The sequence below is a fragment of the Triticum aestivum genome, chromosome 6D (assembly GCF_018294505.1).
Source record: "Triticum aestivum cultivar Chinese Spring chromosome 6D, IWGSC CS RefSeq v2.1, whole genome shotgun sequence".
Taxonomy (NCBI): Eukaryota; Viridiplantae; Streptophyta; class Magnoliopsida; order Poales; family Poaceae; genus Triticum; species Triticum aestivum.
Window position 1 is genome coordinate 205,943,637 of NC_057811.1, and position 9,685 is coordinate 205,953,321.

Genomic DNA, 9,685 nt, shown 5'->3' on the forward strand with positions numbered 1-9,685 from the left:
CCTCTCTCCTGTGCACCTCCCAGACAGCCTCCCTCTACCTCTTGTGCCCTCCAGCACCTTCCACGGCCAGTGTGCCGCCGCCAGCATCCACTCCGATTCGGGCCTGTCCTCCTCTCCCCACCAAAAGAGCCGCAAGGGTCCGGCGACGCTTTTCCCCTCATTGCCCTGTCCACCGGAGCACTGAGCCACCTGCCCCATCACAGCCTGGGTCCGCCCGCCTTGGCCAGTGTTGGGCATGCCTCGGCCTTCCCCCTACGGTCCCCGAAGGCGCCCCTGATACGCCGCTCCCCGTTGACCCCTTCGGTGTTCGGATCTTGTCCGGGGGTGGCCTGTGCCACCGGGGGCAAGCGCCGGCCGGCGCACAGCTAGGGCTCGATCCCCTCTGTCGTGAGCGCGAGAGGAGGGAGATGGCCCTGCGGGTGGGCCCCGCGGGTCAGCGACCCCGCCAGCCAGCCACGCCATTTAATTGGAGACGGGCCAGTCGGTCTTCGCCTCTCTTCGGCGGAAACATCCGCCCAGAATGCACTTTCGTCGTGGCCTCCCAGCGGGTGCGCGCGAGGAGCTGGGTCAGGTCGAGTGCGCTACTCGGCTAAATTGCGCTCAGCGTGAATTATTAGGTATAACCGCTTTCATTTCTCCTTTTCTTTTTCCAGAGATTTGTAAAATCTCCCAAATATTCATCCTGAATTCTGACTCGTGCAGCTGCGCTCGTTCGCTGTCTTGAGCGCACGCGCTCTAGCCGTCCGATGCGGTCTGGCGATCCCCCCGCACGCGATGCGTCCCGACCAGGTGCCGTTACGGGATTGCGCTAGGCGTGCGGCGCGTGGTGGGCTCGGCACCTTTATTCCAGGCGAAAACTGCCCGCACCCCCCGCTCGTCTTGTTCGAAACCACCCGCCCACACCCGCAGATTTCATTCGAACTCCTCACCCTCTCCCTTCCTCTCCTATAGCAACGACACGACGACGCAGGGTGCTGCGGTGGTGGATCTGGCGCGGAGTCGCCGGTGCGGGAGGCCGTCCGCGAGTGCCGCGAGTTGCCGGCTGCAGGTGGAGGTAAACCCTGCACCTATTCTCCCCTATTCTCGCTCTGCTCCCCGGTTGCGGTCCATGGAGTTAGGGTTTCAGTGAGGGGGCAGGCGTCCTCGGGCTCTGCATCGTTAATGCTTGGAAGTGCGCGGTGTTGCTATGGTGGGGGAGGGGTGGGGTTGTGCTGGGGGTAGGCAGGATTGAGTCGCTGTAAGGGGATACACATGACCGAATCCTGGTGACTGGGGCATGGGATTCGTTTTTTTACGTTGCTTGCTTCTCAGGACGCAGTTGCTCATAATTTCGATGGCAGTTGCTTAGATTATCCTGTAATTTGCGAGATGGAGGGGCAGGGTAAGGGGATGCATCTAATTTGGGCTAGTTGCTCATAATTTTGATGGCAGTTGCTTAGATTTTTCCTGTAATTTGTGAGATGGAGGGGCAGCGTAAGGGGGATGCATCTGACTAGGGCAGTTGTTCATAAATTTGATGCTAGTTGCTTAGATATTTCCTGCAAATTTGCGAGGGGAGGGTCAGGGGATGCATCTGACTTGGGCAGTTGTTCATAAATTTGATGCTAGTTGCTTAGATTTTTCCTGCAAATTTGCGAGGGGAGGGTCAGGGGATGCATCTGACTTGGGAAGTTCATGGAGGGGTGATCGAAGTTCATAGTATCCACAGTTGCACTAATTAGGGGTAGTAGTCGCCTTGTGTTCAACATTAAAGTAGCACACTATTTGTTTGGGGGGAGAATGGTTTTTGTGATTGGTTGATTTTAGTTATTGCCTAGATTTGCAGCACCAAGTTGTTATCCTTTTTGTAGTGTTCTTTAAAGTTACTGTATGAAAGATGGCGTTGCCTATATCCACCATCGAGTTGCGGTTTTTATCGCAACTATGAATAGGAGATGAGATATCTCCCACGAATAAGCGGCAAAGCCTGAGTGTTTTTGATGTTTTAGCTAATGTGATGAAGATGAATATGTGACTTTTTTGTGATGAGGAGTTTTTTATGAGCTTGTTTTATGTCATCTATTTTTAATTGCCACAAAATAATGAGTAGTTCATAGTTTTCAACGCCAAATTGCCTTTGCAAGCACTAGCATTCAGTAGTTGAGTTATCTCTGGGTAGGAATAAATGGAGTTCGTTCATCTCCAAATGACAGTGATGTTACCTCCAAATGCAAGTAGTATCATTGAGCAGTTGAGTTATAGGGCTTTCTATATTTTTTCATTAACATGGTTTTTTTGTTGTGTTTTCTTTTACAAAATGACTCCGAAAAGCAAAAGGCCTGCGGGTAGAACTGATGGTGAAAATGAGGGAGAAGATGTGGCAGCTCAATCAGCAAGGAGTAATGTTGGACGCAAGAGCGAGCAGACGAATCAGCATCCTGTACGTGGTGGTCGGGCAGGGAAACGGGCCACCAATTCTGCCTGGGGTGGTCGGGCGGGGAAACGGGGCACCGATTCCGCCCCTCGTGATGGAGGGAGAAATCCGAAACGTGCGAAGAAAGTCGCGGACGAGGTATTTTTTAATGAAAAACTTGAAAGAAGGGAGGCATCCTTCAAATATGGAATGCTCAATTAGCATGGCATTTTCTTTTGTATGTGCACTCCTATCCTTTGATAAGCAACAGAATTGCAGTGTAGCAGTTTCCTAGTTTAGTACTAGCAGTTGCAGTTCAATATAGATCTAGGTGCTCAATTTTTTAGCAACACAACTTTGCTCTTTTTAGTTATGGTGTGGTTTTCTTAGCTTAGTACAGTGAGTTGATCAGCTTAATATAGTGGGTAGCTCAATTTAATATAGTTGCCGCTGCCTTTTTTTAATGAGTTTTCCCGTTCAATATTTTTGTATGCAGATTGGTAGCGGTGGGCCACCACCGAGGAACAGGGCATCACCTTCAAGACTTTTTGTCCTAAACAGTGGCCTCGATGATACACAAAAGGATGCCATCGGTGATATAAGCTTTGGGGGTGTGCTTGATATCGGGACAAGAACAATGAAAGGAGATCTAGTGAAGTTTGTGATGAAGTGTTATGATCCAGAGTTGTCGCAGCTTGTTGTCCCAGATAGGGGGAAGATCCCAGTTGATGCAACAAGCGTAGAAAGAATATGGGGTTTGCCAAGGGGGCAGAGGAAGGTTGCGTATGAAGTGGAGCCAGACGTAGTTAGGTTATTCAACAAGAAGTTCGACATCCCGACAGGGCCCGCCATCAGTGAACGAGTGGTGCAAAATGATAAATGATATGGGAGTTGCCGCGGACGACAAGTTCTTAAGTGCCTGGCTGGTTGTTGTTTATAGCTGTTTCCTTGCACCGACCACCAGCTTGAAGGTGTCACCGCGCACATGCTCAGCTGCGCTGAATCCACGTGAGGTTGTGAATTCAAATGGTTGCCAGTTTGTCGTCGACCAACTTAGGCTTGCTTACATGGGTTTTGGAGACAAGAAGAATACTATATGCTGCTGCCTTTTTCACCTAGTGGTAAAATGATCTAGACCTCCCCCCCTCTTTTTTTGGTTCATTTCGCGTTATATGTTTCATGCTGAAGTTGGATAGGTTTTTTCTCAACTCACATGTGTTCTCTATTTTTTGAAACAACACCTCTACCTTGACTCGCTTGATGTGGACTACAGGACAGTCCATAAGGATTATGTGGATGAGAGGACGACAACTGTTCTTCCAAGGGTCAAAGCATGGAATGAAGGTCTGATCAAAGCAGTAATTAAGAAGGACAGGATTAGGAAGGGTGTCTATGGAAAGTTGCGAGTAAGTGTTACTTTACTTTCTGGACAGAATTTTTTGTAGTTGCATGATTTTTTTATGCAGTTGCCCACCTATAGGGATTGTGTTGCCTAATTTTAGGAGCTAGTTGCTTTTGAAGCTAGTTTCATGACGGGTTTTTTCATGGAAATTTATATGGTAATCTTCCTCATTTTGTCTCCAAGTAGTCTTACATGTCCAATTACATGAGTTTTTAAGCAACAATTGCCAATAATTTATAGTTTTTGTAGTTTCTCAATTTATCGGGGGGTTGTTGTAGGTGATGTAGGTTTTTGTGATGTCCATAACTGCAGTTGCCATCAATAGTGCTGGTATCGCCTTAAGTTAGGGAGGCAGTTGCTCATCCATTTCCTCTTTTGAACTTTCTTGATCGTTTTGCTAACTGAGTTTATCATGTACATTTTTTTACAACAAACAGCTCAAAGCCGAGTTCTCGAGGTGCGCAGAAGATAGTGTTTTTGGGAGCATGAATCACATCCAGAAGTTTGTTGCTGCGAGGCTTCCTCAAAACTACAACAGCAATGTATTTCTTTGCTACCATAGTTTTGCTCTTTTCATAAGAAACAAAGTGCTTTTTTTGTTTATCATTGTTGTTGTATAGACTGCTCATCTTTGAGTTTTGTATTTTTGTATTTTTGCAGAAACAATGGAGGTTGTCAATGCTTGTCCATGATATGTGCTCTAAAATATCACTCCAAATTGGGAGGTTTGTTCAAGGGGTGGGCAAGTTGGAAGAGGAGGAGGTTGAACCAGCATCCACAAGCATTTCTAGGGTCGCAAGCATACGTCAATCATCATGGCAGATAAAGGCAACGGCAAGTCTGAAACAGCAGAAGGGTGCAAAGCAAAAGAATACAAGGGGCAGTAGCAGTCGGTGCAAGGAGACACTTTTGGCGTCCGATGATGAGGAGGAGGAATCTGACGAGGAAGAATTTGATGCTTCAGAAGAAGAAGAAGAGGAGGAAGGGAAAGATGAGGACAGCCCTGAAGAGGAGAGTTCGGATCAGGACGACGACAGCAATGATGACGACGATGATGATGAAGACTATGATGATGATGTTCCGTCATACAGCAGCCCGCCAGCAGCCACAGAAGCTGGTGATGATGATTCACAGCACATGGACGTTGACAACTCACAGCAGCCCCTTGCTGGTGAAGACGATGGTGAAGATGAGGAAGGGGACGACGAGGATGATGTTGAAGAGGAAGAGCAGGACAGGGAGGAGGAGGATGAAGAGGAACGGGACGATGAAGAGAACAAAGAGAAGGAGAGAAATGTGGTAGAGGGCAATGAGAAAGAGAATGAACCATAAAAGAAAGAGGGGAAATCAGGGAAGAAACAGGATGATGAAAATAATGAAGAGGAGGAAGACAGAGAGGATGAAGATGAGGCGGAGCAAGATGGTGGGGGTGGGAAGAAGGTTGATGAAGATAAGGATGATGGCGGCACTAGCGGCAACGCTAGCACCGACCAGCCCAGCGGGGGAGGTGGTGATGATGAGGGAGGTGCACAAAATCCGGGGTGGCGTGGGGGCAGTTGCGATGACGAGGTGCCGCTAAGTACGATCATGGAGAAACTCAAGCGCACTGGCAAGGAAAAAAGTGAGCCAGAGGAAACGATGTCCGTCGAGAGCACACAAGGAAGCATCCAAAGCGTCGACAATTTTTTCCAAAGCAGCCTCGTTAAGATGGACATGCGGAAGGAGCTGTTTGAGGTTTAGAGTGGGCCTGTCATTTCAGCTGCAGATGTGGTGAGGATTGGAGATACCCAGTACAGACAGAAACAGGTCATCCCCGAGACCCATGATATCCCGCTTTTCCCGATGCCCGCGATGCCAACTGAGGAAAAAATTTCTATGATGGATTTGTGCCTTGAGACGATGGTAGATGAGTTGGAACTACCAAGTTTTGGCTAAAAAGAGAAGGAAAGAAAGCTCGCAGGAGGAGTTGCAGCGGCTGCCATGAGGAAGGTCAAGAAAGCGAGCCATAAGACAGTTAAGGCCTGTGTTATGTCTCCAAAAGGAAGCGAGGATGCGGCTGTTCAAAGTGCTGCAACTATGACAACCTGCCAGCAAGCTCCGACAGCTCAGAGGCCGACCGATGAAGCGGCAATTCAGAAAGCCACATCACTAGAAAAAAGCAAGGTTTACCAGAAAAGAGCAGCAAAGAAGCAAAACACAGCAACTGATCATATTCTGCAAGCAACTGAACAGAAAAAACAAGCAACTACTGAATCAGCAAAGACTGAAAACAGAGCAACTGGTGCTACCTTTGAAGCAACTCAGAAAAAAACACAGGCAACCAGAGTGAGCATGCAGGCAGCAACTGCCCAGGAATCAGCAGCCCCCCCCCCACGCAAAGTACGGAGGCAACTGCTGTGCTTGAGGAAGCAACCCCTGAGCAGGAGCAAGCAACTGCCTAGGAATCAACGGACAAGCCTATGGCACTCCCCAACAAGCAAGGGTGCTCTGCAAAGGGGAAAGAAATCTCATTCCATGATGTTAGGGACATCAACGAGCTACTTGAGAAGTGTGTGAGCCCAGGTTCGTCGCCACCGCTCGCGAGGAGTAATTCTGCTGGCACCATACCTGTAATACGGACATCTGCTGCCATCAATCTACCAGCAAACAAAGGAGCATGCGATTCAGGTGAAGAAGCATGATTGCTGCAAAGATCAAAGTCTGGGAGTGCTATGTGGGATGATTACTGTCCAGCTCCACCTTTTGATCTTGGGATAGATGAGCCAGCAGGAATAACAGGCGAGGAGGGCAAGGCAGCAGAAGATAAGGGGGTGGCAAACGCACCTGCCACCGGCGACATTGAGTGGGGAATTGACTGGGGCAATTTTGATGAAGTTGTCGAGGGGGCAGTGAAAAATGCTGTAGGATAGAGTGCGGGGCACATGTCACCTGCCGGTTTCAGCACACCAACCGAAGTTACAGAAACTACCGCTGAGGGGGAATCATCGGGCAAAGGTGCAGACAGCAGCTTGGAAGAGCCCGTTCACGAGAAGCGCGAGAGGAGGATACTGAAAGCTCCACCATCACAGAGGTCACCATATGTGAATGTAGAGATGAGGAAGGATTTCACATGCAATGAAGAGACAAACAGAGTGTACGCACAGATTCTGTTGCTTGGAGGAGGAGAAGGGACGAGAAGGGCGTCACAGGGTGATGATACAACGCGTGTGTTTCTTCCAGTAGCCACTTTTTTCCTGTTTTTTTCTTTTTTGCATGCAATGATCTCTCCTATTGTTATTTTTTTCAACAGAGCCTTTCTTTTTGTTCTACAGGCCGCAAATCATAAACCGTGGTTACTTTTGCACAATCAAGGAGCTTGCTCAATCAATAAGGAAGGCAGGATGGATGAAGGCACATGTCTTTGAGTTACGGATTGAAGCAATGATGTACAACAGACATGTGGGGTCCAAGAAAATAATAATGCCTGTTAGGTTTTCGGTAAGAGAAATAAAACCCATAGTTTTTTCCTGTTTTGTTTTGGCACTGAAGTTGTTTCTTTATCATCTCATTCTACATTTCTTCATAGACTTGGCTTCAAAGACTCAATCTCGATGTGAAGGAGCTGCATGACGGGTTCAAAGAATCAAACCGTTTGGATGAGCAAGACATGGTATGCTCCATGTGTTTTACTAGTGGTCTCCCTTTTAAAAACATTTTTTCAGTTGTCTAAAATTGTGTGTGTGTTTGTTGTCTAAATTTCTATGACATGTGACACATAATTAGGATGGCCTTAGGTGCATGTACAAACCCCTCCTGCTGTGCATGTACACAACCACCCCTGCTATGTACCTACTATAATAGCCCCCTCAAGATATGAGTGAGCAATATCTGTTAGTTGGCTTTTCTTTACATATAAGTTGCCTATTTTAGTTTGCATTGTTGCCTAAAAAGTGCATGGTTATAGTGACATTTTTTCTGCACAGGTTGAAAACCAAGAGCATTGTCTGTGCTTTGTTGTTCAGAAGTCAGTTTTTTTTCTTTATTTTTGGTTTTTACATATCCGTCGCACTTACACAAGTAAAGTTGCCCCTACCAACTCAGGGTTGCCTGAAATCACATCAGAAAGTTGGTGTTTTTTCTATTTTTTCTTAGATCATTTTTTAGAAGCTGATATCAGGAAATCATAGGAGTTGCTTGAAATCACGTGATAAGTTGCTCATAAAAACCCACAGAGTTGCCTGATAAGCCATTGCAGAAGCTTCATACACATGTTAGAAGTTTTTTGATGTTTTTTAGTGTTTTGAGAGCTATGTCAGAAGTTGCCTAAAATTCTAGAGAGTTGCCTAAAAATCATATCAGATGTTGCTCCTAAAAACATATAGAGTTGCCCAAAAACATATCAGCAGTTGATGTCCTTTGTTATGCTGACATGGATTTTTCTTTCTTGAAGGTTATGATTCCTGTGCTTGAAAATTTAGACCCAGAGAACGCCGATGGGGCACACCACTACGGGATACTCAACATCAATCTGAGGGACAAAAGGTTCGAAGTGATTGACTCATGGAGGATGTTAAAGAAAAGCAAGAGGCTGGATGATGTTGCAAGGGCTATTGTAGCTGCAGTTCCTATGTTGTGGGACAAATACTATCCAAAACAAGCAAAGACAATGGACAAGTTCCCGCTTGTGGATATCGATGCACCAAAGCAGACTGTATCATAAGGACTAACCCACCTACATACATCTCGTTGTTATAAGATGTAGTTTTTGCCTTTTTCAAGTGTTTTCTTGACATTTGTTTTTTTGCAGCGGTGACTGTAGCATATTCGCATTGATGACCGCGTTATTGTGGAACGGGACGTGGCCCCCGAACTACGGACAAAGCGACATACCAAACATCAGGAAGAAGATGACCATCTCCATGCTGAAGTGTGACCTGAACAAGATTCTATGGCAGGAGATCCTCAAACCGGCCAACAAGTGAACAAATAACTACGTACATTTTTTTTCCTGATCAATGTGTTCCATTAGAGAATATCAAATGTGAATACTAATGTGTTCCATTAGAAAACTCACAAAAGTTTGTCCCAAACCACCTATAACAAGTTTGCATAAATCACAAGCGTCCATATGATTTGCAAGTTTATGAGTAAGGAATATAAGCACAAATGTCAAGCATCTACCTCCACAGAGTCTCCAATCTGTGAATTTAAAGCTAGGAAAACACATAAATTAAAACAAGTCCATGCAAATCATTTCATAGTTGTTTTTTTAACTGGCAGATGCTTGATTTCCCTTCTACATTTGCTCAGAAACCAGACAACAATTGCTTCATCTACCAGGACACTGTTTCTTTTTTTCTTACTTCATCTAGTTTTGCAAGCCCAGGGGGTCATTATCGTCATGTGGTAACGATCACAGCAGCTTCCCTAGGCATGTCGCAGCAGTGTGATCGATTGATTCACAAATCCTGCACTTGTTCTTTTTCTTAGGGTGTAGTTCCAGGGCTGATTTGAAGCACCTGCTGCGGCTGCGCCCTTTTGTGACTGAACGAGGTGGATCCATAGGAGCAGGGGGCAGGACATTGGTTTGAAGCACTTGGGGCATAGGGTTTGATGCTTCCCTAGCCCGAGCCGCTTCTCGGGCTGCCTTTAGCCTCTCTTTCCTCAGTTTATTCAGCTTAGTAACCTCAGTATCTACTGCTTTCATGTGCCTCCTAACTATAGCGGCAGCCTCATCACTAGTCATTGCCTTCTTGGCTAGCTTTGCAAAATCCATTGTCAGAGTCACTTGCCGAACTTGGTTCTCTGACTCAGCGGGCAAGTCCTGCGGTGGGCCCTCGTTAGTCGGCGGTGGTGCACTTGGCACTGCATCTTGCGTCCAGCGGCGCTTGATGTAGTGTTCAGGTATCTCA